Source organism: Diaphorina citri, unplaced genomic scaffold, assembly GCF_000475195.1.
Source record: "Diaphorina citri unplaced genomic scaffold, Diaci psyllid genome assembly version 1.1 scaffold87, whole genome shotgun sequence".
NCBI lineage: Eukaryota > Metazoa > Arthropoda > Insecta > Hemiptera > Psyllidae > Diaphorina > Diaphorina citri.
The window spans coordinates 51,484-61,179 of record NW_007377524.1 but is presented as its reverse complement, the minus strand read 5'-3'; the positions used below and the strand labels follow the sequence as shown (position 1 = coordinate 61,179).

General features: G+C 38.4%; 1 long non-coding RNA gene across 1 annotated transcript; it reads right to left on the bottom strand.

The window, feature by feature from the left end:
- Positions 1-183: 183 nt before the first annotated feature.
- On the bottom strand, positions 184-1,444 carry LOC113473780. The gene is made up of 2 exons (XR_003395653.1): positions 965-1,444; positions 184-670 (listed from the first exon to the last, which is right to left on the bottom strand). It is a non-coding gene; the product is annotated as an uncharacterized LOC113473780 (long non-coding RNA).
- Between the last annotated feature and the right edge of the window lie 8,252 nt (positions 1,445-9,696).

Genomic DNA, 9,696 nt, shown 5'->3' with positions numbered 1-9,696 from the left:
TGGCTAGCCTGATCATGTCGGATTTCCAATGGAACTCATGATCAGTGGGAACGGCCTTAAAGCGTGACCTGAACGGGCAATGGGTTGAGTTATCAGTTGAGTGTATCCTTTCAGGTCACGCATAAAAATGCTATAAATAATAAAGTATTGCAATAGGATAGAAATAAAAGACAGTGAGACATATCAATATGATTATGTACTAAAACACGAACATTGACCTTAGAATTAGGTATTTTATTAGAGATAAGATTTTGAGTAAGTTTTTTTTCATTAAGAAGACCATTTCATTGAAAAAAAAAACGTGAATTTTTGTTTCATTACATTGAAAAAGAAAAGGCCACTTGAAGACTAATAATACAAAATGAAAGGGAAAAGTTAGGGTAGGTACGAAATAGGAGGAAATTCGCCCATGAGGACATGCTACAACACAGACCACACGAGTCTATCGTAGCAGATGTTTTAGTGTGACATGAAAACGGCAATGGAACACTCTTTCAAAAGAATTGCAGGGTTAAAAGGAAAGAGAAAATGATGAGATGGGAGGACAATCAAAGTTACAGAAGTAGTAATAGTAGTGAGGGGGAGGGGCAGGGAGAATAATGTAAACAAATTAAAAACTAATGTAAAAAATTGATTTCTGTGAAGAGTTTTTCAGCGTCTTGACGAAAACCTCTTCACATTTTTTGTGAATTTTGTGGCTATTATAGGATCATGACATAACTAACTACTCAACTAGGTATGGTGTCCTCACGAGGCTGAGTGCACCTGTATTCTTCTGATTGGAGGGAGGAGAAGAACGTTTCAGTCAATAATACTAATTTAGTCATTTTAATAATGTATTATCTTATACTAAAGGCAGAAGTTTTAAATTTTTAATGATATAATGTAACATTAGTGACTGCTACACTAGAAGCGATTATTTTCCTAATTTGAGTCCACTTTCTGCTCAGGTTGCACAGAAAACCTCTTCACAATTTTTGTGAATTTTGTGGCTATCATGGGATCATGACATAACTAACTACTCAACTATGCTGTCCTCACGAGGCTGAGTGCACCTGTATTCCTCTGATTGGGAGGAAGGAGAAGAGCGTTTCAGTCAATAATACTAATTTAGTGATTTTAATAATGTATTATCTTATACTAAAGGCAGAAGTTTTAAACTTTTAATGATATAATGTAACATTAGTGATAGTGACTCCTACACTAGAAGCGATTATTTTCCTAATTTGAGTCCACTTTCCACTTTCTGCTCAGGTCGCACTTCAGTCACAGTACGTTCAATGAGAGGTCACAAATATTTTACACATGATGGGAGTGAGCATACTGTGACTAGCGTGTGACTTACACAAGAGTAGAAATCGGCCTTTAATCAATTTGTTTGAACACAGTATTACAAATAGCCTCCGAAGAGGTCAAAGGAAAGGCCATCTATAACACCATTGGCCTCTTCTTATTTCCAAGCGTGTGACTTACACAAGAGTAGAAATCGGCCTTTAATCAATTTGTTTGAACACAGTATTACAAATAGCCTCCGAAGAGGTCAAAGGCCATCTAAAACACCATTGGCCTCTTCTTATTTCCAAACAAGTAGAATGGACTTTCACAAGGTTACCAAGTCTTCAGTTTCCCAGTTCAGTACAACCCAATAGCTTTAGTAATGTATTAAACAACAAGTGGCCAATGGTGAAAACCGCATCTCCCTAGCACATCTAGAAGTGGGTTAGAATTAGTATGAGTGAGTGAGTCAGTGAGTGAGTCAGTCAGTCAGTCAGTTACACAAGGGGCTGTATTTATTTAGGACACGTAGGAGATAGGAGAGAAGTCCTCCTCACTCAAATTTCTCTCTCAAAGAGAAAGGGAGCGACAGGACGAGATAGAGACAAAAAGGAAAGTTAGGGAGGAGAAAGAGAGTTCTCATTTCGCAAACCCCTCCCTAGGGAAGGAGACGTAGTGGTTATATTCCTGTAGTCCCCAGAACCCAGTACCTCCCAGGATAATCGCTGCGAAGTGGTACTAAGAATTCTTAGAAGCACCGGGAATGGAACCTTAGATCTTATGATTGCTGTCTTCTCCATAACCTAACCTATGAAGAATTAAATACAAGGTTCTCTGTGAGATAAAAACTTGTGAGAACTAATGGCAGTACTAATTACAGACTCGTTGAATTTAAACCACTACCATTAGACGACAATGTGTCTACCACACAACCCTCAGAGGTGATCAATTATTAGGTCTCAGTCTAAATGAGGTGGGAAAATAACTCAACCCAAAACAAAACTTGTCTGATTTCATATTTACATGCAATATCTGTTGTACTTATACCATGGGATAATACACATACTATTCTACTGTATTGGGAGAGTAAGAACTACATTCTAGTTGATAAGTGATATCCTGATATTCGTGGAGGAAAAAAAAGAATATATATATGTATAATAAATAACACGTAGGAGATAGGAGAGAAGTCCCCCTCACTCAAAATTTCTCTCTCCAAGAGAAAGGGAGCGACAGGACGAAATAGAGACAAAGAGGAAGGGAGGAGAAAGAGAGATGGAGGAAGAGAGTTCTCATTTTGCAAACCCCTCCCTAGGGAAGGAGACATAGTGGTTATATTCCTGTAGTCCCCAGAGCCCAGTACCTCCCAGTAACGTTATACAGGGTGGTCGGAATTTTCTTCTTAGAACCCAGTACCTCCCAGTAACGTTATACAGGGTGGTCGGAATTTTTTTCTTAATACTCAAACCATAGATCCAGGAGGTCAATACAAGACTTTTTTACTCTATGAACATATACCCTAAAATGCTTCCTAACCGAGATATCGAGCAAAAGCCGTTATCATAAATCCGTGCCTGTTAAGCCGTGGGCATGCAGATTTAATTTTATTTAAGCCAGAATGCTCGACATTCACTACACCAGAGTTGTGCAGGGCCACTACACAGGCTTTGATTCCAAGATCAACTGTCTTCCTACAGGAGAACTTGTTCCAATATCTCGGATTCATTATTAGATGTACGGCCACGGCCTCCGACTATTTTATTTTCATTCCAACCTCCTAAATGAAAGCTGAGTAGGTATCATTAGTAAAAAAAAAAAAAAAAAAAATAATAATAATAATAAAAAAATAGAGAAAACCGAACTTTTGCACATTTTGCTTAATATCTCGGTTAGGAAGCATTTTAGGGCATATGTTCATACAGTAAAAAAGTTTTGTATTGACCTCCTGGATCTATGGTTTGAATATTAAAAAAAAAAAAAAATCCGACCACCCTGTATGTGCTTAAAAAAAGACACCTACATAGCTATATAGAGACAAGGTGGGAATGAACCCTGGGAGCTGATCTATGCTCTAATTTCCAGTTAATACAACGGGAGGTAAATGACACCTCATAGGATAACTACCTGGGCGTGGAAGAGACTGTAACTACCCTATTAACACCGATGGTTGGGTAATCGTTGGCCTTAGATATATCGTAACGCCAACAATGTCAAACATGTTGTTAGGGTATGTGTCTAGGCCTAGCGAAAATATTTAATTTTCACTAACCTGGCAATGCAAGTCATTTGTAGCAACCAAAGTAACCTAAGAAATGCACCAGGACACCGATTGAATGAGGGTTCTCTTTGAGGACACTCGAGAATCTGAAAAGGATAAGTTGAGGAAGGCTATGGTTTGAAAATAAAAAAAAAAAAAAAAAAATCCGACCACCCTGTATGTGCTTAAAAAAAAGACAACACCTACATAGCTATATAGAGACAAGGTAGGAATGAACCCTGGGAGCTGATCTATGCTCTAATTTCCAGTTAATACAACGGGAGGTAAATGACATCTCATAGGATAACTATCTGGGAGTGGAAGAGACTGTAACTACCCTATGGTTGGGTAATCGTTGGCCTTAGATATATCGTAACGCCAACAATACCAAACCAAACATGTTGTTAGGGTATGTGCCTAGGCCTAGCGAAAATATCAGTTTATTTTCACTAACCTGGCAATGCAAGTCATTTGTAGCAACCAAAGTAACCTAAGAAATGCACCGGGACACCAATTGAATGAGGGTTCTCTTTGAGGACACTAGAGGATCTGAAAAGGATAAGTTGAGGAAGATACTTTTGGCAGGACATGCCGAAATCAGAGGACAGGATAGGAGAAAGCCAGTCGTTCTAAGAACGAAAGTTATTTGTTTAGGAATCGAACCCGCGACATAGCGTTCACAAGGCAGACACTACACTCCAAGCTAACTAGTCTGGGTTAACTAGCGAATGTAATTAACAGGATAACTACCTGGGAGTGGAAGAGACTGTAACTACCCTATTAACACCGATGGTTGGGTAATCGTTGGCGTTAGATATATCGTAACGCCAACAATACCCAACCAAACATGTTGATAGGGTATGTGCCTAGGCCTTGCGAAAATATCATTTTATTTTCAGTAACCTGGCAATGCAAGTCATTTGTAGCAACCAAAGTAACCTAAGAAATGCACCAGGACACCAATTGAATGAGGGTTCTCTTTGAGGACACTAGAGGATCTGAAAAGGATAAGTTGAGGAAGGTACTTTTGGCAGGACATGAGGAGTTATGTGGACATCTAGCTTTTTCCAGAGGTTTGCTACCGTCCCGAAATCAGAGGACAGGATAGGAGAAAGCCAGCCGTTTTAAGAACGAACGTTATTTGTTTAGGAATCGAACCCGCGACATAGCGTTTACAAGGCAGACACTCTACACTCCAAGCTAACTAGTCTGGGTTAACTAGCGAATGTAATTAACTGATAATGATAAGTATACTTCTATTGAGTCATTTGTGTCCTCTTGGCTTTGAATTATATCGTGCTGGTGTTGTTTTTCAATTTGGTCCTGGAGAGAAGAATGTTGTCGCTCGCTAATGGAGGAAACACAAATTGAATTTCATGTAAAAGTGTTTTGTGACACGAAATGGTGATAATTAAATTGCACATGAGAGAGAGAGAGAGTACTTGAGTGAAAAATTTTAATTTAATTTTTTCCTCCTCCACAACCATAACCTCAGTTTGAAATTTTCAAATGACGTTTCCATGCCTGTACTTGTAGCTCTTATGGCGGAGTAATGTTGATAGAAATAATGTGTCACAGGGTGTAACAAATAGAGATGAACGAAATGACGTGGCTGTATTGATTGAAGCTTGATTTGCACAACCTGTATCAAATGTCGAAACTCAAAACCAAACTATCTAATATCGTGCTGGTGTTGTTTTTCAATTTGGTCCTGGAGAGAAGAATGTTGTCGCTCGCTAATGGAGGAAACACAAATTGAATTTCATGGAAAAGTGTTTTGTGACACGAAATGGTGATAATTAAATTGCACATGAGAGAGAGAGTACTGAGTACTAGTATGTGAGTGTGTTATGTGACATTCACAGGCACTCTGACATGGTGTGAGAGTGAACATAAATATGACATTCACATCAGACACTCAGAACCTAGTGTGGGTGAGGTTAGATCAGTTGCACTCTGACATGGTGTGAGAGTGAACATAAATATGACATTCACATCAGACACTCAGAACCTAGTGTGGGTGAGGTTAGATCAGTTAGGTGGAAAGGTTAAACAAAACAAAGCTTCGTTCCTTCAATTATAATGAAATTGTGTAGCTTCATGTTTGGACTATTCAATTCCATTCCTCTCCGGGCAGTATATCTTCCCCTTGTCTAAAGTTTAAACGCGTGGAAAGGTTAAACAAAACAAAGCTTCGTTCCTTCAATTATAATGAAATTGTGTAGCTTCATGTTTGGACTATTCAATTCCATTCCTATCCGGGCAGTATATCTTCCCCTTGTCTAAAGTTTAAATGTTATATCTTCCCCTTGTCTAAAGTTTAAATGTTATATCTTCCCCTTGTCTAAAGTTTAAACGTCATAAGCGTTAACCCAACCCTTCAAGTTTATCTCACGTTCTGTATTTTTTGTTTGTAAGTATTTATTCACTGTGAATAACAATTGTATCGAATGCCGGTCGCTATGGAGTATTGTGCTATAAGCTTACAGGCATCTATCAGCATTTTAATAAGATTCCATTAGGTTCTCTCATCTGTTGAATTCTTAGAATAAAATGCAATTATGTTTTACACATCCCTGATATAATAGATACGTGCTAGCAGTATGTGCGACGTGATTGCTAAACACGTGGCTGAATAATTGGAAAATCACCGGTAAACAGTGATGGAAATTTTTGTATGCTCTTTCAAGAATTCGCTGATGAAATTTCAATTCAGAGAAAGTTTTCGAGAATTCTCATAAATTTCAATTTCAATGCACAAAAAAAGAGAATTCGCAGAAAAGCAAAATCTATCTCTCTACACCAGATTTTTGAGAAATCCCAGTAACATTATACAGTTATACAATGTACCTGGTCGTTGTAGCTATACTACATTGGTGATTGGAAAGTTCAATTTCACCCCTCTCACCTCTCATATACTTTGGAAAACAAAAATAGCAAGTACCTAGCTAGAGTGTAAAACAAATTCCATTTCAATCTTCCTGGGGAACTGAAGATAGTAAAGATGTTTTCATCTTCAGCTTGAGTTTGAGATGTCCCTCTTGTACAATATGTGCCATCTTGTTATCGTTTATTCACAGTTGAGATTACAAACTGCAGAAATTCTGCGACAGCAGCGGATATTTTAAAAAAAAAAAAAAAAAAAAAAAAAAATCAGACAGTGTGAACGATAATACGTGCTAATTTATGACCTTAATCCTTTATAGTTGACATGTTGACTCTAGGGGGAAGAGAGAGACCTTGGTTGAGATGATTTTTTTAGGGGGAACAAGAGTGCCCGAATTCGGACACCAAAGTTCACCTTCAGATTGTCCTACTTTTTTTTCATGACAGTCCTTTTCGAAGTTGAATGTCAAAGCCTTTGGCAATAAATATCAATGGGCACTTCGGTAGGAGTTGAAACATGGTATCACTAACTGGTGGAGCAACCTATAGCTACTTGGTTCACCAGGAGGGCAAAGATCAATCAAGGTGTCATTATCACTGGCACTGTCTGTAGACCTGTTTTATTATTATTATTATTATTTTTAATTTTAATGGTGAGGTTGTGATCAGAAAGATTGGTTTCCCCTGAGACTCTGAGAGCGTCATAGACATGTAGAAGCTTATGCCAGCCACTCACACTCAGACTGTCTGAGAGTGTCAGACAGTTGGAGCGTGTGTGGCGGAAAAATCTTGAGACCTAGGTCTGTCAGACGGTCTGAACTGGCCTTACTGCTCAGCTGCTCACCCTGTTACGTTATGTTTTGGGGTAACACTCTATCGCAGTTATCTTATTTGAACATGTCAGTCATTCTGAGGAGCTCCTGTTATTCCCCAAGCAGCGCTCTCAAAGCTTGTCATGTAACTCCTCCAGGCTACGTCTATACAGTGTACGTCATGTAACTCCCCCAGGCTACGTCTATACAGTGTACAGTGATGTATCAATCCCTTCCCCATCATACTTGTATTCAGTATTTATACTGAGACCACCATCACCATCTTCACCATGTATGTAACTGTTTCAATGTACATACACACAACTTACTAGATACATAGGTAGTTCAGTGAACTGTATAGCTCACTGAACCTCAATGGCACAAGTGGGCGTGAAATTAAACTAGCAAATTTCCTCTCTGTGGAACAAACTCAGAATAAGTAAAACCTTGTAGAAAAAGGCCTCTGTCGGAGCTCTCTGTGGAATAAACTCAGAAAGAAAGACCTCTATGGAAACTTCAGTGGCCCAAGGAGGCGTAACTAACCCTTCGAAAATTATGGTGAAACTAACAGATCGACAGACTGAAAGTAAAAATCGTTTTAAAACTTGGAACTCGGTTCTTTCGTTTGAATAAGTTCGCATATCAGTTCAGAGACGATAGTCTGGCGTTTCTTAGTTCCACTAAACCAATGGATTAGGTAGTGAACATATGTGAAGCCATATCCGGCCAATGTGTCCAGAGTAGGACCAAGGTATATGTAGGATTGTGAACAGAATACTACGATTATAGTACATACTGTAGGGGTTGGGGACAATCAAATTCTAATTGAGCATTTACCCAAGACTCAACTTACACACCTATGTGAGTCAAGTAAACACTCGCACTAAAGTTAGAGCTGTGAAATCCCAACCTCAATATCCAATTGAAGAGGTTGATTTCAAACTTCACGAAGTTAATCTATTTTGACATTTTGCATAGTTTCTTGCATTACGAGTTATTGGTGTTCCATTAATAAGCCCAGATCAACAGCCTCATGTTTAAATACAATTTTGGCTTCTAGGAAGCACAGTCATGAATAACTTTGAAAAAATTAAACAACATAAAGTCAATATGAGGCTCCAAACCTAGGGGTTAGTCTTGTTTACAACAAAAATGACCTAACTTGTTAAACAGGAAAATAATAATGTTTTTTTTTTCCACTTCATGAAAAGTCGTCAAAACTGACTTGGAGACAATCAAATTCTAATTGAGCATTTACCCAAGACTCAACTTACACACCTATGTGAGTCAAGTAAACACTCGCACTAAAGTTAGAGCTATGAAATCCCAACCTCAATATCCAATTGAAGAGGTTGATTTCAAACTTTATGAAGTTCATTTTGATCCAAATTAAGATTTTGCATAGTTTCATTCATGGATTTTGAGTTGTTGGTCTTCTATTAATAAGCCCCAATCTAGGGTCTCATGTTGAAATGCAATTTTGGCTTCTAGGAAGCGCAATCATGAACTCATGAATAACTTTGAAAAAATTAAACAACATAAAGTCAATATAAGACTCTAAACCTAGGGGTTAGTTTTGTTTACAACGAAAATGACCTAACTTGTTAAACAGGAAAATAATAATGTTTTTTTTCCACTTCATGAAAAGTCGTCAAAACTGACTTGATGTAGTTGGAAATCAACCTCTTCAAAGATGTACACTTGACGAAACATCGGGTCCGTCTGGGTCTCGAACCGGCGCACCCTACACTGCAAGTACAGCGTGAAGTTTGAGACTAGTTGTAGTGGTTACCTGGAGGGCGTAGTTCTCCTGGAGTCTGGATAGCTGCTGAGCGCGGCATTGATCAATATTGTCCAGTACATGCTGAATATGCTTTGGCTGGGAGTCACGGTGACAACATCTGTACAGGGGAGAAGAAATAGAGATGTGTTAATTGAAACATTAGAAGTGAAATCATGCCCAAATGTATCTAGCATACAAAATAAGGACCTCAATTAGTCCCTGACTTGTGTGCTATATGGCTTGGGGTTTGATGTGAAGAATGAGGACAAAGTTATTGGAATAATGAAAGGAGTACCCTACCGTAATGAGCGACTAACCAAACAATCAGGTTGTAACGACAAATAAACATTTTCATACCGCCATTGTAATGGCATTAATCGAGTACCCTACCGTAATGAGCGACTAACCAAACAATCAGGTTGTAACGACAAATAAACATTTTCATACCGCCATTGTAATGGCATTAACGTAGAAAACAAAGGATAAGAAGGAATACAACAAACATGATTGTGTGCAGTGAACGGAGTAATAAGCAGTCGGGTGTAAAAAGCTTTGGTGCTTTATGATGGTTATCCAAATTTTGTTATCATGTTCATTTCCCTCTTCTCCACTTCCCTGTCTATTTGTTCCTATGTTTTTGGTTACACTATATTTTATCCAGTCATTCTGTAAATACAACAAAC